General features: G+C 47.8%; 1 protein-coding gene across 8 annotated transcripts in view; it reads left to right on the forward strand.

Annotated features, from left to right (window-relative positions):
- Positions 1-10534: 10534 nt before the first annotated feature.
- The window catches only part of LOC112214599 (H(+)/Cl(-) exchange transporter 3), a 70496-nt gene continuing 59533 nt past the window's right edge, over positions 10535-21497 (forward strand). For 6 of the 8 annotated variants that reach the window (XM_042327129.1, XM_042327132.1, XM_024373477.2 and 3 more), the window contains exon 1: positions 10535-10679. The gene's annotated coding sequence lies outside the window, so the exon portion shown is untranslated. Of the gene's footprint in view, positions 10680-10783; positions 10812-21497 lie in introns of all 8 variants that reach the window. The other 2 variants (XM_042327130.1, XM_042327135.1) reach the window with 2 other exon arrangements.

Here is a 21497-nt window from a genome sequence, read left to right on the forward strand (position 1 = left end):
CATCCCTACAATTAACACATACCCCTACTTTCCCCAATGCTACACATTCCTTTGTCTCATGCCTTTTGTTGGTCAATTCCGTCAACAGATGATCAATTATATATAATTATCAAACGTATATATATTGGTAGTAGAAAGGAAACACAGACTCTTTGTTTAAGTATTACAATTCTCCTTTAGTAATACAAGTGTAGGCAGAAGTTGGTACAGAGTACAGTATACGATAGCTCTCCCAAGGTTCTGCAAAGTATCTAAGACATCCTGTAACTTACATAGCCTCCCCAGTTCCCCTTGCATGACTTTCCCTGGCAACTACATTATAATAAATCTAACCTCCCCTGACAGCAGCATCTTATCAGCAATTAAAATCTCAGAAGTGGGTTTGACCGAAACTTGACCTTTCATCACAAGTATAGGGTCATAACAAGGTGAACTGTTTTCATCAGGCCTGAGGCAGCCTTGTGTTCTCAGAAAACCAGTCGTATTTTCAGAACCTCAGACAGCCACGGTGGGGCCCAGATAGGAGGAGTATGAGCGTAGGCGGTTTCAGCCTTCTGATAGTGTCTGAAGGGCACAACACTCAAAACAGGTGTAAACACACACACACAGATGTCTCCTAAGAGGAGACCTTAAGGTTTATCATAACACAATTTATTAACCTTTTAGAAGGTAGGAGGCCTTTGTTTAACCCCTTCACCTTCTGCACACTTCTCACACTTAGGAATCTCGCTCCTACACACTACTGCCACATGCCCATAAGCTTGGTACCTGTAACAACGTAATGTAGTCGGCATAAAAGCTCGTACAGGATAACTTAAATATCCTAACATCACTTTGTTGGGGAAAGACAACATCAAAACTCAAAAGAATTAACAAGGACTCTTCTGTTCCTACACTCACACCAACCTGTCTGCGTCGCACCAAACAATTTTCACATTTACCGCTACCAAAGTAATCACTCCTTTCAATGGTGCCCTTTTCTTGAGAGCAAAACAATCTTTTGCCCCCATTCGTTTAACATCGGAGAGCCTGCTCCCTCTGACCAGCAGAAACACATACAATTATCACAAGACCACTTTAGGTTCCCCTCACCAATTCCACAGCACCCAACTCTATTTTCACCCACCCTGAAACCTCAAATGGATCAGCCAAAAGGCAAGGGTCCACTTTTTCAAAAACCTTCACTCCTACTGTCACAGACTCATCTTTATCCTGACCATCGGTGCAAGCCTCGGGTGCCGAGAACTTCACCACACCTACCACCTCCGATACTTCGCCCTCATTCACTTCCATTCCTCCTCCTGTCTTCAACTCTCTCTGCTTACACTTTCTACCATTCTTCTTTAACAAACCATCTCCTTTTTCCCACCATTTATAACTGACTCAAGCTCACTCTCTTCCTCCCGCTCTCTCTTAGACCTCCTCTGCCTCTCTTTTTTCCCTCCATTCCTCCTCCGTATTCCAAGTATAACTCTCCTTATGATAATGCTGCACTTCTCCTGACATGCATCTTGATCTTGTCTTGTCAAGGGACGCCATTTAACAGACTGTCACAATCTCCGTACGATCAGCGCAAACTATTGTAAAAAATCCGCCAGCGGACGCTACATTGATGAGAATGTCCCTTCCTTTATTTGAATTTCCCTTCTTATCCAATGCAGTGTGATCATTGAAAAGCTTTTGGACATGTTTCAAGTACTTGCAGAAGGGAGAATCCGAGATGTTCAAGTTGTGGAAAAGATCATATCATGTGTTTTAATAGTGGTGAAAATGTGACATGTTGCAATTGTGGTGGGAACCATAAAGCCCCATCTTTGGAATGCCCAACAAGGGTGAAAGACAATGAGGTGGCCAAAGTCAGGGCTGTCCAGAGCATTTCATGTGCAGCGGCTGTAAGGCTTGAGGATTCGAATGGTGCTCCTGAAGTCCATGGATGTGGATAGGCCTTCGCTGAAGGCTGCAGGGGTTGCCGTTCAACAGCAGGACCCAGATACAGTGAATTCGGAAAGTATTTAGACCCCTTGCCCTTTTCCACATTTTGTTACCTTACAGCCTAATTCTAAAATGGATCAAATAAAGACATTTTCCTCATCCATTTACACACAATACAAAGCAAAACCCCGGTTTTTAGACATTTCTGGGATCATTTATATTTTTTAAAAAACCAAACAGAATATTATTATTTAAGTAATCCCTTTGATATGAGACTCGAAATTTAGCCTTTTTCCATTGATCATCCTTCAGATGTTTCTACATCTTGATTGAAGTCCACCTGTTGTAAATTCAATTGACTGGACATGATTTGGAATGGCACACACCTGTCTGTATACAGTGGCTTGCAAAAGTATTCACCCCCCTTGGCATTTTTCTTATTTTGTTGCCTTACAACCTGGAATTAAAATTGATTTTTGGGGGGTTGTCATTTGATTTACACAACATGCCTACCACTTTGAAGATGCAAAATATTTTTCATTTTGAACCAGACAAGAAATAAAACAAAAAAAATGAAAACTTGAGCATGCATAACTAAGGCACTGTAAGGTCCCACATTCTATACTCTTGCAAGGCACTGTAAGGTCCCACAGTTGACAGTGCATGTCAGAGCAAAAACCAATCCATGAGGACGAAGGAATTGTCCGCAGAACTCCGAGACAGGATTGTGTCGATGCACAGATCTGGGGAAGGGTACCAAAAAATGTCTGCAGCATTGAAGGTCCCCAAGGACACAGTGGCCTCCATCATTCTTAAATGGAAAAAGTTTGGAACCACCAGGACTCCACCAAACTGAGCAAATGGGGGAGAAAGGCCTTGGTCAGGGAGGTGACCAAGAACCCAATGGTCACTCTGACAGAGCTCCAGAGTTCCTCTGTGGAGATGGGAGAAACTTCCAGAAGGACAACCATCTCTGCACTACTCCACCAATCAGGCCTTTATGGTAGAGTGGCCAGACGGAAGCCACTCCTCATTAAAAGGCAAATGACATCCCACTCTGAGTTTTCCAAAAGGCATCTAAAGGACTCTCAGACCATGAGAAACAAGATTCTCTGGTCTGATGAAACCAAGATTGAACTATTTGGACTGAATGCCAAGCATCACATCTGGAGGAAACCAGGCACCTCTCATCACCTGCCAATACCATCCTTACGTGAACCATGGTGGTGGGAGCATCCTGCTGTGGGGATGTTTTTCAGAGGCAGGGACTGGGAGACTAGTCAGGATCGAGGGAAAGATGAACGGAGCAAAATACATATAAATCCTTGCTGAAAATCTGTTCCAAAGCGCTCAGGACCTCAGACTGGGGCAAAGGTTCACCTTCCAGCAAAACAATGACCCTAAGAACACAGCCAAGACAATGCAGGAGCGGCTTCGGGACAAGTCTCTGAATGTCCTTCAGTGGCCCAGCCAGAGCCCAGACTTTAACTCGATCAAACTTCTCTGTAGAGACTTGAAAATAGCTGTGCAGTGACGCTGCCAATCCAACCTGACAGAGCTTGAGAGGATCTGCAGAGAAGAACTCCCCAAATACAAGTGTGCCAAGCTTGTAGCCTCATACCTAAGAAGACTGGAGGCTCTACTTGCTGCCAAAGGTGCTTCAACAAAGTACTGAGTAAAGGATCTGAATAGTTATGTAAATGTGATATTTCAGTTTTTATTTGTAATACATTTGCAAAAAATTTTGCAACCCTGCTTTTGCTTTGTCATTATGTGATATTGTGTGTTGATTTATGAGGAAAACAAACCATTTTATCAATTTTAGATAAGGCTGTAATGTAACAAAATGTGGAAAAAGTCAAGGGGTCTGAATACTTTCCAAATGCAATGTAACCAAATTCACGTAGCCACCCAGATGAAAGGCACACGGACACCCACACTTCAGGTTGACTTGGTTTTTTATCTGCAATAAAAGTTATCAAACAGTGACGGCAGGCGTTGACAGGACCGTCACAGCCACACATTCACTTCTATCAGAATATCTCTCTCGGACTGAAGAGCAGGCAGACCAACTTTCCAAATAGGGGAGAAGCACTCAAAAACCCACTAGCTGTTCTTTCAAGGAAAATAATATAAAAAAGGTAAGTCTGAAGACTTTTCGTATTGTCAGCCTTACTACAATGGCAGTAAATTGTTTTATGAATTCAATAACACATAATGATAGGTGACTTTATTGATATCACACCCTATTCTGAAGTGAATGGTATTCTTCGATGTTGCATTGCTCGCAGCTTGAATGAGGTTGATGGAAGCTACATTTTCCCTTTGCACAGAAACACACCACTAACTGGGTTTCCATACAATTGGATTTTCATGCTGAATATTCAACAATCCGCATAAAAACAAAATTCACATTTTCCCAACAGACATGATTCCATCAAATGTAATTGTTGCGGATAAAAGTCGGTGCAAAATTAAGGACGTTTTTTTTCTACAATTTTAAAAACATTACAATACATTCACAGATTTCCCAACACACTGTGTGCCCTCAGGCCCCGACACTACGCCTCCCACATATCTACAGTACAAAATCCATGTGTACGTGTGTGTAGTGCATATATTATCGTGTGTGTATGCATGTGTCTGTGGCTGTTTGTGTTGCTTTAAAGTGCCCGCTGTTCCATAAGGTGTATTTTTATCTGTTTTTTAAATCAAATTCTACTGCTTGCATCAGTTACTTGATGTGGAATAGAGTTCCATGTTGTCATGGCTCTAGTACTGTGCACCTCCCATAGTTAGTTCTGGATTTGGAGACTGTGAAGAGACCTCATGTTGCATGTCTTGTGGGGTATGCATGGACTGCATTCAACATGTCAATACCTCTCATAAATACAAGTAGTGATGAAGTCAATCTCTCCACTTTGAGTCAGCCGTGCTGTCTGCCTAAGTCCCAATAAAGAACACCCTCTGTGTTCTGTTAGACAGGTAACTCTTTATCCACAATATAGCGGGGGGGGAAGACATAACACATACGTTTTTCCAGCAGAAGACTATGATTGATAATGTCAAAAGCCGCACTGAAGTCTAACAAAACAGCCCCCACAATCTTTTTATCAACAATTTCTCTCAGGCAATCATCAGTCATTTGTGTAAGCGCTGTGCTTGTTCAATGTCCTTCCCTGAATGTTTGTTGTCAATTTGTTTACTGTAAAATAGCATTGTATCTGGTCAAACACCATTTTTTTTCCAAAAGATTAACTAAGGGTTGGTAACAGGCTCATTGATCAGCTATTTGAGCCAGTAAAGGGGGCTTTACTAGTCTTAGGTAGCGAATGACATTTGCTTCCCTCCAAGCCTGGGGGCACACACTTTCTAGTAGGCTTAAATTGAAAATATGGCAAATAGGGGTGGCAATATCGTCTGCTATTATCCTCAGTAATTTTCCCTCCAATTTGTCAGACCCCGGTGGCTTGTCATTGTTGATAGACAACAATACTTTTTTTCACCTCTTCCACAATCAGTTTATGGAAATCAAAATTACAATGCTTGTCTTTCATAATTCGGTCAGATATACTTGGATGTGTAGTGTTAGCGTTTGTTGCTGGCATGTCATGCCTAAATTTGCTAATCTTGCCATTGAAAAAAAAGAAATAAGTAGTTGGCAATATCAGTTGGTTGTGTGATGAATGATCAATCTTATTTCAATGAATGATGGTGTCAGGTTGTGCGCTACTGGTAAGAAGTCAGGTGCAGGAGAGCGGAGTTGTGATCAAGAGCACACTTTAATAGGCAGAAGTAACAACAGACTGACACAACTGTGTTAAAAACCTCCAGCCAAATGGCAAAAGTACAAAGCACGACAACAGTCACAATAATGCAATAGTTAAACAATTAAACACACTCTGATACAACACAGTACCTGGGGAAACCCAGCCTGGCGCGTAACACGAAACATGTAACAAAAACAATTCCACACAAAGACATGGGGGGGAACAGAGGGAATATATATGTAGTGTGATTAGGGAATGTAAACCAGGTGTGCGGGGAAACAAGACAAAACAAATGGAACAATGAACAGTGGAGCGGCGATAGATGACCGGTGACGTCGACCGCCGAACGCAGCCCGAACAAGGAACGGAGCCGACTTCGGGCGGAAGTCGTGACAGGTGGAGCTGAGTTTGCCTTATTTTTCCTAGAATTTCATTAAAGGTGCTCCAAAGCTTTTTACTATCATTCTCTATGTCATTTATCTTGGTTTCATAGAGTAGTTTCTTCTTCTTTTTCTTCAGTTCAGTCAAATGATTTCTCAATTTGCAATATGTTGGCCAATCGGTTATGCAGCCAGACTTATTTGCCATTGCTTTTGCCTCATCCCTCTCAACCATACCATTTTTCAATTCCTCATCTATCCACAGGGATTTAATCGTTTTTACAGTCATTTTCTTAATGGGTGCATGCTTAGTAACTGGAATAAGCCATTTCATAAATGTGTCAAATGGCAGCGTTTGCTCCTAATTACACACCACGGACCAACAAATATTCTTTACATCAACAACATAGGAATCACTAGAAAACGTATTGTATGACCTCTTATAAACTATATTAGGCCCAGCTTTGGTTTGGTTATATGGCTAATATATTGTGATCACTACATCCGATGGATCTGGATACTGCTTTCAAGCAAATTTCTGCAGCATTAGTAAAGATGTGATCAATACATGTTGATGATTTCATTTCTGTGCTGTTTGTAACTACCCTGGTAGGTAGACTGACCAGGTTGCAGGCACTGCTTACAGTTTGAAGCTTTTTCTTGAATGGGCAGCTTGATCAAAGCCAGTCAATATTTAAATCACCCAGAAAATATACCTCTCTGTTGATATCACATACATTATCAAGCATTTCACATAAACTCAGCAAAAAAAGAGATGTCCTCTCACTGTCAACTGCGTTTATTTTCAGCAAACTTAACATGTGTAAATATTTGTATGAACATAACAAGATTCAACAATTGTGACAAACTGAACAAGTTCCACAGACATGTGACTAACAGAAATGGAATAATGTGTCCCTGAACAAAGGGGGGGTCAAAATCAAAAGTAACAGTCAGTTTCTGGTGTGGCCACCAGCTGGATTAAGTACTGCAGTGCATCTCCTCCTCATGGACTGCACCAGATTTGCCAGTTCTTGCTGTGAGATGTTAACCAATCTTCCACCAAGGTACCTGCAAGTTCCCGGACATTTCTGGGGGGGGAATGGCCCTAACCCTCACCCTCCGATCCAACAGGTCCTAGACGTGCTCAATGGGCTTGAGATGCGGGCTCTTCGCTGGCCATGGCGGAAAACTGACATTCCTGCCTTGTAGAACGAGCAGTATGGCTGGCATTGTCATGCTGGAGGGTCATGTCAGGATGAGCCTGCAGTAAGGGTACCACATGAGGGAGGATGTCTTCCCTTTATTGCACAGCGTTGAGATTGCCTGCAATGACAACAAGCTCAGTCTGATGATGCTGTGACACCCACAGACCCTCCACCTCCAAATCGATCCCGCTCCAAAGTACAGGCCTCTGCCACTGCGAGGGCGATCAGCTGTCTGTCCTGTCTCCCTGTAGCGCTGTCTTAGGCATCTCACAGCACGGTCATTGCAATTTATTGCCCTGGCCCACATCTGCAGTCCTCTTGCCTTCTTGCAGCATGCCTAACACGGAACCCAAACAGGCTGCGCGCGTGCCCCATTGTGCGCTATCGTGCATACATTATTTTGGCCCCCCCACCAAATGCGATCACAACACGCAGGTTAAAATATCAAAACAAACTCTGAAACAATGACATTAATTTGGGGACAGGTCGAAAAGCATTAAACATGTATGGCAATTTAGCTAGTTAGCTTGCACCTGCTAGCTAACGTTAATTTGTCCTATTTAGCTAGCTTGCTGTTGCTAGCTAATTTGTCCTGGGATATAAATATTGAGTTGAGAGGCAGGACTTGCAGCGCGATCTGCGTCAGAAATAGGAATGAGTTCTATTTTAGCCCTTGGCTTCGCAGACGCTCCCTGGCGCGCGAGCAGTGTGGGTGGAATAATTGAATAACACGGATTTCTACATTTATTTTGCGATGCTTGGGCACATGACTTGTCAGGTCTGGTCAGCTTGTGAGACACGTTCACACAGATGAGCAGGGACCTTGGGTATCTTTCTTTTGGTGTTTTTCAGAGTCAGTAGAAAGGCTTCTTTAGTATCCTAAGTTTTCATAACTATGACCTTAATTGCCTACCGCATGGGAAACAGTGTTTAAACCTTTTACACTGAAGATCTGTGAAGTTATTTAGATTTTTACGAATTATCTTTGAAAGACAGGGTCCTGAAAAAGGGATGTTTATTTTTTTTGCTGAGTTCATGTTGTACAGATATTGACTGTTAGCACTTGATGGTTGATAGCAGTTTCCCACTAGAAGGGGTTTTAGGTGAGACAGATCAACCTTTTTCCATATTACTTCAACAGTATTTAACATGAGATCCTCTATAATGACATAGGGCAAATAAACATAAAAAATATAAGTTAAATGGGTTTCCATCGCGTTTTCAACTCTACTAATGGTTCTCTTACAAACATTTTTTTTGCATTCTTTATGAGCCCACTGGTATTGGCACGTGCGCTCTAGAGAACAGTTTGCAGATACAGTCTGGGTATAGCCAACATGATGAGATTATTATGGAAAAATTAGCGGCAGCCAAGCATCGATGATCATGTCACCAGAATAAGACTCTCGATATATATTGGAAAGGAGCATCAGCTCATCACCTTGCACTTTCGCCCCCCCTGTGAAGTTCATCATAATTTATTCCATCCGTAGCCAAATAAACTGCACGGTTTTGACGACTCATAGTGGGAGGAACACACAACACGCGCAGCATGTCATCGCGTATCTCCAAGTTTACTTTGACATGATATTATATCAATACTTGCGCACAAAGCGTTTCCACCTACATTTCTGCAATACTTAATTTTACCGACACAAAACGATCCCACCTTGTACAGCGTTTTGTCGACATTTCGAATGTTAACCTACACATGTTCTGTTCCCATCTGCCCTGTCATGACGTTTTATTCAACACGTAGGCAACTTAATGCGTATTATTAAGGTTGGATGTAAACCTGGTGGTAGCTTGGTTTCCATCCGATTGGCACATATTTTCATGCGAATATTCCAGAGAAAATATGCGCATTTTCCCACCATTAGTATGTTTCCACCAAATGGATTTATTGCCGATGAAATGCAGTGCCTGATAACATAGTGTACACGAAATGTTTTCTACTTTTTCGTTTAGATTCTCATGTAGTCTCATGAATGAAAATCTGAAATTCAATGTGTTTCCATCGCATTTTCAACTCTATGGATAGTTTTGTCAAAAAAACTTGCATTAAATAGCAAATGTGCCTACTCTGGTTTTGTCTCCAGCGTTCTAACCAACAGCTTGCAGATACAATGCGGGCAGGCTGTGCGCCTTGACCAGTCTACATAATGAGATTATTATGGATAAGAGCGAGAATATTTTTATTTGTCAAACGGCAGTCAAGCATCGATCATCATGTCACCAGTATAAGACGCTCTATATTGGAAAGCTGCATCAAGCTCATCACCATGCACTTTCACCACCCTGTGAAGTTCATAATTTATTTAATCTGTAAACTAGCCTTATAAACTACATGGTTACATGGTTTCCCGAGTTGTAGTGGGAGGACGACACACCATATCATCGCGTGACTCCAAATTTACTTCGATACGATGGTTATTATATCAATTTTTGCGCATAAAGGCGTTTCCATCACCATTTCCCGCATAATACATTTAACCGACACAAAAGATCCCAACATGTCGAACAAGATAATTATTTATAAAATTACACCGAAACTTCCTGTTTCCATTACAGCGGTGTGATTATTAAAACATATGTATTATATGACTTTACTCGCATAAAAACTGTATGGAAACTTGGTTACTGGTAGGGAACATATATTTTCTTTATTCAGATTTTAGAATATTCGCATGAAAATCTGTAAATTGGATGGACAAATCAATTGGATGGAAAGCTAGCTACTGAGCCACTTTGAATGTGTTTCAGATTTCCTTCTCACTCTTCAAATAAAATAAAATGTATTTTCTAACCATAATCCAGTGTTAGCCATGATGATGATCCTGGAGGGACAAGAACATTCATGGATAACTACAGTGCCAAAACCTAATGCATTAGTTTTTTTTCTAGAGTCAACAAGTAGTCACCAACAAGTAGTCCATGGAAAAATATACTTTATTAATCCCCGAGGGGGTGTTTAATTTGTACTTGTATGTTCAGCAAACTCTTATTATGGATGAGGACATGGATAAAAGATAATCGTTTAATAATATTATATAATAGTATTATATATGGCAAAAAAATGCACTCTTATTATTGCCAATCCAATTTCAAGGAGGCTAATTTTGTTTACTTCTAATTTATAATGTTTTATTGCACGTTATTAAAATAAAAATATGTTCTATCCTGGCTCCTTGCCCCCATTTCGCGCTCCTTACGACTGCGATGGGGTGGGAGATCAAGAAACCGGAAGTAAACGTCATTGACACAGGAATGGGACAGAAAAAAAAAACATCATGGGGAGAATGTCAAATATATTTTTGTAAAAAGGCATCGTTTCTACTCAAGAAAAGGATGATTCGTTTTGTCCGGGGTGGAATAGCGGCATCGAAAAGGTATGTGATGTTGCTGGTGCACAACGTTTGATGGTAAAAGTTAATAGTTTACCCACCAAGGCCACCATCGTATCTATGTACATTTTTTTTTTATCTGAACACAGGTGCTCATCTCGTCATGCTTGCTGGACGGTAGGTGATCATTTTCACCAGTATGTTGCACATATTCAGCGCGTGGTGCATTTGTAGTGGATCCTGACTGGTCAGTTATGCGTACAACAACAACATCGCTTTGTGAAATTCATCATGTCAAATGGTGTAGTAGTTGCATCAAAATCGAATCAGGCCAACTAACGGTAACTGACATTTTAAAAAGGAGCACTCGAGCCCCTGTCAGTCGTAGTTGGCTAACTAGCTACTAGCTTATTAGCTACATTCTAGTCGCCATATTACACTACAAGACACGTATCCTTTATCCACCGTACTTATTTGTGGTTGTAACTAGCTGGCTGCATTTTGTATGTGTTAAATGTAGGATGGTGTCAGCTGTAACGTTCGTTGTATCATCCAGAAACCCCTAGCTAGCTAGCTAGCAACAATGTCATGGCACCATGATACATCAGAAAGGCGCGTGACAGGCAGTGGAAATGTTCCTTTTCATGTTTGTTTAGTGGCCTTTCACCTTACACAGTACAAGGGGAGATGCATATAGTTTGTATTGCATGCAGCTTTTATGGCATAGATGTATATGAACATGTTGCATAGTGTGATATGTATTTTCTCTTCAATACACGCACCCATTACATAGTCCTATGTATCACGTGACTATTACCGTATCATAACCATCTGAGTGGCTTGTGTGAGCTGTGATTTATACATCAAATATGTTGTTGGGGTGAATGGGGCGTACATTGGGGTTTTATATGAGCAACAGGAAAGGACCACGGGTCTTACAATTGCTTTTGGTTGAAAAGTAGCTTTTTTTTTAGGGTAACTCAGTGAGTGGTCTAGTTTATGCTCAAATAAATTTTCTTCGTGCAGCTACATATCAAATAACATTGGCTACTGTTGGACTATCCAACCATTTCACCCATGTATCTCTAGACTCACTTATTTGGGATGTTCATTGGAGGTTGGTAGCCTACATTTAGTGAAGTATGCAGAACGACATACGGTCAATGCATTCAACTCATTTAGGTTAGGGGCAATTCCACGATAATGGAGTTACGCTAGATTCAGATTTTTCACTTTAAAATGTATGCCAACCAAAAACCATTGATTTCAAAGTTTTTAACAAACCGTACAACTCTATTCACGAGGACTACTTTGAACAATTTATACAGAACATTTCACAAAAACACATTTACTGGAAGAACTGTGCAGATTTTGGTAACAGAAGTTTGGTAACAGATTTACAGGAAAATCTCCCTATTTTTTTTTTTTTTAACGCAACCACATTTTCCAAAAACTCTTAAATATCTAATCAAAGATGTCTACAGAAAGAATGGGATGTCAGCTATGGCATGGCACCTTAAGTGAAAATGTAATCTCTTTTGGTTATTGAACTACAATAAGTGCAGTGGATTTACACCTGGTAACAGACTTACAGTAACAGAATTACATCATGGGTCCTTGATCGGTCACTACACAGAAATTCATAATTATGGATAGAAATATAATTCTCTTCATGGTGATGTATCCTGAATAGGTAAACAAAGTTAGAAATATGCAATATGCTTCTTTTGCATATTTGGGTATTATTCTACACGCTGGCTATTATTCTAATGAGCTCCGCCCCCCCAAACAAGACCAAATTTGGTTGTTCTGGACTGGATCAAATCTGAACCAATCATAGATGTCTATGTTTCACAAGTTTGGACATCACAGTACAGCACAGTAGAGTTCAGTATAGTAGAGTAAAATGCAATACATTATACTGTACTCTCCTCTAGTGTGTTCTACTGTACTAAAATGTACTCTACTTTTCTGTACTGTACTCTACTGTACTGTACTATGCTTGTCAAACTTGTGAAACACAGACGTCTATGATTGATTCAGATTTGGTCCAGTCACCAATCTTGGACGTCTGTGGTTGGGCCAAATCAACAAGGGAGAGAGAGAAAGAGGGAGAGAGAGAAAGAGGGAGAGAGAGAAAGAGGGAGAGAGAGGAAAGAGAGAGAGAGGCAAAGAGAGAGAGAGGCAAAGAGAGAGAGAGGCAAAGAGAGAGAGAGGCAAAAGAGAGAGAGGCAAAGAGAGAGAGAGGCAAAGAGAGAGAGAGGCAAAGAGAGAGAGAGGCAAAGAGAGAGAGGCAAAGAGAGAGAGGCAAAGAGAGAGGCAAAGAGAGAGAGAGAGAGGCAAAGAGAGAGAGAGGCAAAAAGAGAGAGAGGCAAAGAGAGAGAGAGGCAAAGAGAGAGAGGCAAAGAGAGAGAGAGAGCAAAGAGAGAAGAGCAAAGAGAGAGAGAGAGAGAGGCAAAGAGAGAGAGAGAGAGAGGCAAGGCAGAGAGAGAGAGAGAGGCAAAGAGAGAGAGAGAGAGAGGCAAAGAGAGAGAGAGAGAGGCAAAGAGAGAGAGAGAGAGAGAGAGGCAAAGAGAGAGAGAGGCAGAGAGAGGCAAAGAGAGAGAGAGAGAGAGGCAAAGAGAGAGAGAGAGAGAGAGGAGAGAGAGAGAGAGCAAAGAGAGAGAGAGCAAAGAGAGAGAGAGAGAGAGAGGCAAAGAGAGAGAGAGAGAAAGAGAGAGAGAGAGAGGCAAAGAGAGAGAGAGAGAGGCAAAGAGAGAGAGAGAGAGCAGAGAGAGAGAGAGAGGCAAAAGAGAGAGAGAGAGAGAGGCAAAGAGAGAGAGAGAGAGAGGCAAAGAGAGAGAGAGAGGCAAGAGAGAGGCAAAGAGAGAGAGAGAGAGAGAGGCAAAGAGAGAGAGAGAGGCAGAGAGAGGCAGAAGAGAGAGAGAGAGGCAAGAGAGCAGAGAGAGAGCAGAGAGAGAGAGGCAAAGAGAGAGAGAGAGAGAGGCAGAGAGAGAGAGAGAGGCAAAGAGAGAGAGAGAGGCAAAGAGAGAGAGCAAAGAGAGAGAGAGAGGCAAAGAGAGAGAGAGGCAAAGAGAGAGAGAGAGGCAAGAGAGAGAGAGAGAGAGGCAAGAGAGAGAGAGAGAGAGAGGCAAAGCAGAGAGAGAGAGGCAGAAGAGAGAGAGCAAAGAGAGAGAGGCAAAGAGAGAGAGAGAGAGAGGCAAAGAAGAGAGAGTCAAGAGAGAGAGAGAGAGGCAAAGAGAGAGAGAGGCAAAAGAGAGAGAGAGAGAGAGAGAGAAGAGAGAGAGAGAGCAAGAGAGAGGCAAAGAGAGACAGAGAGAGAGAGGCAAAAGAGACAGAGAGAGAGGCAAAGAGAGAGAGAGAGAGGCAAAGAGAGAGAGAGGCAGAGCAAAGAGAGAGAGGCAGAGACAGAGAGAGAGAGGCAAAGAGAGAGAGAGAGAGAGAAGAGAGAGAGAGGCAAGAGAGAGACAGAGAGAGAGAGGCAAAGAGAGAGACAGAGAGGAGAGGCAAAGAGAGAGAGAGAGAGGCAAGAAGAGAGAGAGGCAAAGAGAGGCAAAGAGAGAGAGAGAGAGGCAAAAAGAGAGAGAGAGAGCAGAGGGAGGCAAAGAGAGAGCAGAGAGAGGCAAAGAAAGAGAGAGGCAAAGAGAGCAAAGAGGGAGAGAGGCAAAGAGAGAGAGGAGAAAGAAGAGAGAGAGAGAGCAGAGAGAGAGAGGCAAAGAGGAGAGAGAGAGGCAAAGAGAGAGAGAGAGGCAAAGAGGGAGAGAGCAAAGAGGGAGAGAGAGAGAGAGAGAGGCAAAGAGGGAGAGAGGCAAAGAGAGAGAGAGAGAGCAGAAGAGAGAGAGAGGCAAAGAGAGAGAGAGAGGCAAAGAGAGAGAGAGAGAGAGAGAGAGAGAGAGAGGCAAGAGAGAGAAAGAGAGACAAAGAGAGAGAGAGGCAAGAGAGAGACAGAGAGAGAGAGGCAAAGAGAGAGAGAGAGAGAGAGAGAGAGGCAAAGAGAGAGAGAGAGAGAGAGGCAAAGAGAGAGAGAGAGAGAGAGAGAGAGGAGAAGAGAGAGAGACAAAGAGAGAGACAGAGAGAGAGACAGAGAGAGAGACAGAGAGAGAGGCAAAGAAGAGAGAGAGGCAAGAGAGAGAGAGAGAGAGAGAGAGAGAGAAGAGAGAGAGAGAGAGAGAGGCAAAGAGAGAGAGAGAGAGAGAGAGAGAGGCAAAGAGAGAGAGAGAGGCAAAGAGAGAGAGAGAGGCAAAGAGAGAGAGAGAAAAGAGAGAGAGAGAGAGAGGCAAAGAGAGAGAGAGAGAGGCAAAGAGAGAGAGAGAGAGAGGCAAAAAGAGAGAGAGAGAGGCAAAGAGAGAGAGAGAGAAGAGAGAGAGAGAGAGAGAGGCAAGAGAGAGAGAGAGAGAGAGGCAAAGAGAGAGAGAGAGAGAGGCAGAGAGAGAGAGAAAGAGAGAGAGAGAGAGGCAAAGAGAGAGAGAGAGAGGCAAAGAGGCAAAGCAAAGAGAGAGAGAGAGCAGAGAGAGAGAGAGGCAAAGAGAGAAGAGAGAGCAAAGAGAGAGGCAAGAGGAGAGAGAGAGAGAGAGAGAGAGAGGCAAAGAGAGAGAGAGACAAAGAGAGAGAGAGAGCAAAGAGAGAGAGAGAGAGGCAAAGAGAGAGAGAGAGGCAAAGAGAGAAAGAGAGAGAGGCAAAGAGAGAGAGAGAGGCAAAGAGAGAGAGAGAGAAGAGGCAGAGAGAGAGAGAGAGAGAGAGAGGAGAGAGAGAGAGAGAGCAAAGAGAGAGAGAGGCAAAAGAGAGAGAGAGAGGCAAAAGAGAGAGAGAGAGGCAAAGAGAGAGAGGCAAAGAGAGAGAGGCAAAGAGAGCAAGAGAGAGGCAAAGAGAGAAAGAGAGAGAGAGAGAGAGAGAGAGAGAGGCAAAGAGAGAGAGAGAGAGAGAGAGAGAGAGAGGCAAAGAGAGAGAGAGAGAGGCAAAGAGAGAGAGAGGCAAAGAGAGAGAGAGAGGGGCAAAGAGAGAGAGAGAGAAGAGAAGAGAGAGGCAAAGAGAGAGAGAGAGAGGCAAAGAGAGAGAGAGAGAGGCAAAGAGAGAGAGAGAGAGAGAGAGGTCAGAGAGAGAGAGAGGCAAAGAGAGCAGAGAGAGAGGCAAAGAGAGCAAGAGAGAGGCAAAAAGAGAGAGAGAGGCAAGAGAGAGAGGCAAAGAGAGAGAGAGAGAGGCAAAGAGAGAGAGAGAGAGGCAGAAGAGAGAGAGAGAGAGGCAAAGAGAGAGAGAGAGGCAAAGAGAGAGAGAGAGAGAGAGAGAGAGAGAGAAAGAGAGAGAGAGAGAGGCAAAGAGAGAGGCAAAGAGAGAGAGAGGCAAAAGAGAGAGAGAGAGAGAGAGGCAAAGAGAGAGGCAAGAGAGAGAGCAAGAGAGAGAGAGAGGCAAAAGAGAGAGAGAGGCAAAGAGAGAGAGAGAGAGAGAGAGAGAGGCAAAGAGAGAGAGAGAGAGAAGAGAGAGGCAAAGAGAGAGAGAGAGAGGCAAAGAGAGAGAGAGAGAGGCAAAGAAGAGAGAGAGAGAGAGGCAAAGAGAGCAAAGAGAGAGAGGCAAAGAGAGAGAGAGAGAGAGAGGCAAAGAGAGGCAAAGAGAGAGAGAGAGGCAAAGAGAGAGAGAGAGGAAAGAAAGAGAGAGAGAGAGAGGCAGAGAGAGAGAGAGAGAGAGGCAAAGAGAGAGAGAGAGGCAAAGAGAGAGAGAGAGAGAGGCAAAGAGAGAGAGAGAGAGGCAAAGAGAGAGAGAGAGGCAAAAGAGAGAGAGAGAGGCAAAGAGAGAGAGAGAGGCAAAGAGAGAGAGAGGCAGAGAGAGAGGGAGAGAGAGAAAGAGAGAGAGAGGCAAAGAGAGAGAGAGAGGCAAGAGAGAGAGAGGAAAGAAGAGAGAGAGGCAAAGAGAGCAAGAGAGAGGCAAAGAGAGAGAGAGAGAGAGGCAAGAGAGAGAGAGAGAGGCAAAAGAGAGAGAGAGAGAGGCAAAGAGAGAGAGAGAGAGAGAGGCAAGAGGCAGAGAGAGAGAGAGGCAAAGCAGAGAGAGAGGCAAAGAGAGAGAGAGGCAAAGAGAGAGAGAGAGGCAAAGAAAGAGAGAGGCAAAGAGAGCAAGAGAGAGGCAAAGAGAGAGAGAGAGGCAAAGAGAGCGAGAGAGGCAAAGAGAGAGAGAGAGGCAAAGAGAGCGAGAGAGGCAAAGAGAGCGAGAGAGGCAAAGAGAGAGAGAGAGGCAGAGAGAGAGAGAGAGAGGCAAAGCGAGAGAGAGGCAAAGAGAGAGAGAGGCAAAGAGGTAGAGAGATGGAGGGGAAGGCAGAGAGCGAGAGAGCCAGGCAGGCAGGCAGAGAGCCAGGCAGTTAGGCAGTTAGGTAGAGAGCCAGGCAGGCAGGCAGAGAGCGAGCGAGGCAGGCAGGCAGAGAGCGAGGCAGGGATAGAGCGAGCGAGGCAGGGGGAGAGCGAGCGAGGCAGGGGGAGAGCGAGCGAGGCAGGGAGAGAGCGAGCGAGGCAGGGAGAGAGCGAGGCAGGGAGAGAGCGAGCGAGGCAGGGGAGAGAGCGAGCGAGGCAGGGGGAGAGCGAGCGAGGCAGGAGGCAGAGCGAGCGAGGCAGGCGAGGCAGGCAGGAGAGCGATCGAGGCAGGAGAGAGCGAGCGAGAGGCAGGAGAGAGCAGAGAGCGAGGCAGGGAGAGAGCGAGCGAGGCAGGCAGAGAGGAGAGGAGCAGAGAGCGAGGCAGGCAGGAGAGAGCGAGGCAGGCAGGGAGAGCGAGCGAGGCAGGCAGAGAGAGGCAGGCAGAGAGCGAGAGAGGCAGGCAGAGAGCGAGCGAGCGAGAGAGGAACGCAGAGAGCGAGCGAGAGTGGCAGGCAGAGAGCGAGCGAGAGTGGCAGGCAGAGAGCGAGCGAGGCAGGCAGGCAGGCAGAGGGCAGAGAGAGAGGGGGAGTGAGGCAGGCAGAGAGAGGGGAGGCAAAGAGGGGAGGCAGATGGAGATGCAGAGAGGAGGAGGAGAGGGAGGCAGGCAGGAGAGAGAGATGGAGGCAGGCAGAGAGAGGAGGCTGGGAGGCAGGCAGAGCGAGAGAGGGAGGAAAAGAGAGAGGCAGAGATCGAGGGGGAGGCGAGAGGGGGAGGCAGAGCGAGAGGGAGGAGGCAGAGGCGAGAGGCAGAGGCAGGCAGAGAGGCAGAGAGCGAGAGGGAGTGAGGCAGAGCGAGAGAGGGAGGAGGCAGAGAGGAGAGCCAGGCAGAGAGCGAGAGAGAGAGGCAGAGAGCGAGGCAGGCAGGCAGGCAGAGAGGGAGCAGAGAGCGAGAGGGGGGAGGGAGGCAGAGGCAGGCAGAGAGCAGAGAGCGAGGGAGGCAGGCAGAGGCAGGCAGAGAGCCAGCGAGGCAGGAGAGAGCGAGGCGAGGCAGGCAGAGAGCGAGCGAGGCAGGCAGAGAGGGAGGAGGCAGAGAGCAGGCAGAGAGCGAGAGGGGGGGGAGCAGAGGCAGGCAGAGAGCGAGGGAGGCAGAGCAGAGAGCGAGGGAGAGAGGCAGAGAGAGAGAGGAGGAGGCAGAGAGCGAGCGAGGAGAGGCAGAGAGAGCGAGAGAGGAGCAGAGAGCGAGAGAGAGGGAGGCAGAGAGCGAGAGAGAGAGGCGGGAGAGGAGCAGAGAGCGAGAGGGGGAGGAGGGAGGCAGAGAGCGAGAGGGGGAGGGAGGCAGAGAGCGAGAGAGGGAGGGAGGCAGAGAGAGAGGGAGGGAGGCAGAGAGAGAGCGAGAGAGGCAGGCAGAGAGGGAGCAGGGGAGCAGAGAGAGAGGAGGCCGGGGGAGGCAAAGAGAGAGCGGGGAGCAGAGAGAGAGAGGGGGAGGCAGAGAGAGGGGGAGGCAGAGAGAGAGAGGGATGCAGGAGGAGAGGGGAGAGAGAGGGAGGCAGAACGAGGGATAGAGGCAGGGAGGCAGAACGAGGATAGAGGCAGGAGGCAGAACGAGGGATAGATGGAGTGCGGCAGAACGAGGGATAGAGGGAGGCAGAGAGAGAGAGAGAGAGCGAGGAGGCAGAGAGCGAGAGAGGGAGAGGCAGGGGGAGGAGAGGGAGAGGCAGAGGAGGCAGCAGGCCAGGGGAGGCAGAGAGGAGAGAGGCAGGCCAGGGAGGCAGAGAGAGAGAGAGAGAGGCCAGGGGAGGCAGAGAGAGAGAGAGAGGCCAGGGAGGCAGAGAGAGAGGGGAGGAGGAGAGGAGAGGGGGAGGGAGGCAGAGAGGGAGGGAGGCAGAGAGGAAGGAGGCAGAGAGAGAGAGAGAGAGGGGGGAGGCAGAGAGAGAGAGGGAGGGAGGAGAGAGAGGGGGAGGCAGAGAGAGAGGGGGAGGCAGAGAGAGAGAGAGGGGGGAGGCAGGAGGCCAGGGGAGGCAGAGAGAGGGGGGAGGCAGAGAGCGGGAGAGGGAGGCAGGGAGCGGGAGGCAGGGAGAGAGAGCGGGAGGGGGAGGCAGAGAGCCGGGAGGCAGAGAGAGGGGAGGGAGGCAGAGAGCGGGAGGAGGGGGAGGCAGAGAGAGAGGGAGGCCGGGAGGCAGAGAGAGAGGCGGGGGAGGCAGAGAGGGGGAGGCAGAGAGAGAGGGGGAGGCAGAGAGGGGGAGGCAGAGAGAGAGAGGGATGGAGGGAAGAGAGAGGGAGAGAGGGAGGCAGAACGAGGGATAGAGAGGCGGCAGAGAGAGGATAGAGGGAGGCGGAGAGAGAGGGAGGTGGAGAGAGAGGGAGGCAGAGAGAGGGAGGCAGAGAGAGAGAGAGGCAGAGAGAGAGGCCAGAGAGAGAGGGGGAGGCAGAAAGAGAGAGGCCAGGAGGGAGGGGGCAGAGGGAGGCAGAACGAGAGATAGAGGCAGGGAGGCAGAACGAGGGAGGCAGGGAGGCAGAACGAGGATAGATGGAGCGGCAGGGAGGGATAGAGGGAGGCAGAGAGAGAGGAGAGGGAGGCAGAGAGCGAGAGAGGGAGGGAGGCAGAGAGAGAGAGGGAGGGAGGCAGAGAGAGAGAGAGGGAGGGAGGCAGAGAGAGAGACCAGGGGAGGCAGAGAGAGAGAGAGGCCAGGGAGGCAGAGAGAGAGAGGCCAGGGGAGGCAGAGAGGCCAGGGGAGGCAGAGAGGGAGGGGAGGCAGAGAGCGAGAGGGGGAGGGAGGCAGAGAGGAGAGGAGGCAGAGAGCGAGAGGGGAGGAGGGAGGCAGAGAGCGAGGAGGGGGAGGGAGGCAGAGAGGCGAGAGAGGCCAGGGAGGCAGAGAGAGGGAGGGGAGGCAGGCAGGAGAGAGAGCGGGAGGCCAGGGGAGGCAGAGAGGAGGAGAGAGCGGGAGGCCGGGGAGGCAGGAGAGCGGGAGGCAGGAGGCAGAGAGAGGGAGGCCGGGGAGGCAAAGAGAGAGGCAGAGAGAGAGGGAGGCCTGGGGAGGCAGAGAGAGAGAGGGGGAGGCAGAGAGAGAGGGGGAGGCAGAGAGAGAGAGGGATGCAGGAGGAGAAGGAGAGGGAGAGAGAGGGAGGGAACAGAGGGGAGTGCGGCAGAGAGAGGGATAGAGGAGGCGGCGGGATAGAGGGAGGCAGAGAGAGGGAGGCAGAGAGAGAGGGAGGCAGAGAGAGAGGGAGGGGATAGAGAGAGGAGAGGGAGAGAGAGGGAGGCAGAACGAGGATAGAGGCAGGGAGGCAGAACGAGGGATAGAGGCAGGAGGCAGAACGAGGATAGATGGAGTGCGGCAGAACGAGGGATAGAGGGAGAGGCAGAGAGAGAGAGAGGGAGGGAGGCAGAGAGAGAGAGAGGGAGGGAGGCAGAGAGAGAGAGAGGGAGGGAGGCAGAGAGAGAGGCCAGGGGGAGGCAGAGAGAGAGAGAGAGGCCAGGGGGAGGCAGAGAGAGAGAGAGAGGCCAGGGGGAGGCAGAGAGCGAGAGGGGGAGGGAGGCAGAGAGCGAGAGGGGGAGGGAGACAGAGGGAGGGAGCGGAGGGAGGGGGAGGGAGGCAGGGAGGCAGAGAGAGAGAGGGGGGGGAGGCAGAGAGAGAGAGAGTGAGGGAGGCAGAGAGAGAGAGAGGGAGGGAGGCAGAGAGAGAGAGAGGAGAGGGAGGGAAGAGAGAGAGGGAGGGAGGAGAGAGAGAGGGAGGGAGGCAGAGAGAGAGAGAGGCCAGGGGAGGCAGAGAGAGAGGAGGCCAGGGAGGCAGAGAGCGGGAGGCCAGGGGGAGGCAGAGAGAGCGGGAGGCCAGGGGAGACAGAGAGAGCGGGAGGCCAGGGGAGGCAGAGAGAGAGGGAGGCCAGGGGAGGCAGAGAGAGAGGGAGGCCAGGGGAGGCCGAGAGAGAGGGAGGCCGGGGGAGGCCGAGAGAGAGAGGGAGGCCGGGGAGGCAGAGAGAGAGGCCTGGGGAGGCAGAGAGAGAGGCCTGGGGAGGCAGAGAGAGAGGGGGAGGCAGAGAGAGAGAGGGATGCAGGAGGAGAAGGAGAGAGGGAGAGAGAGGGAGGCAGAACGAGAGATAGAGGCAGGGAGGCAGAACGAGGGATAGAGGGAGTGCGGCAGAGAGAGGGATAGAGGGAGTGCGGCGGAGAGAGAGGGAGTGCGGCAGAGAGAGAGGGAGTGCGGCAGAGAGAGAGGGAGTGCGGCAGAGAGAGAGAGGCAGAGAGAGGAGAGAGGCAGAGAGAGAGGGAGGCAGAGAGAGAGAGATGGATGGAGGCAGAGGTAGAGCGGCAGAGAGAGAGAGAGAGAGAGAGGTAGGGGGAGAGGGGCAGAGAGGGAAAGGGAGAGAGAAAGAGGGGCAGAGAGAGCGAGAGAGAGAGAGGTTGTCCAGACTGTTTTCATACTTTCGCTTTGACCACCATGTGACAGAAAGAAACTGTTATGATCTGAATATAACACACCAGTAGAAGGTGACCCAACTTTGTGACTCAATTGCAGTAATTCCTTTTGGTGAAA

Source organism: Oncorhynchus tshawytscha, linkage group LG09 (assembly GCF_018296145.1).
Source record: "Oncorhynchus tshawytscha isolate Ot180627B linkage group LG09, Otsh_v2.0, whole genome shotgun sequence".
In the NCBI taxonomy this organism is placed as follows: Eukaryota; Metazoa; Chordata; class Actinopteri; order Salmoniformes; family Salmonidae; genus Oncorhynchus; species Oncorhynchus tshawytscha.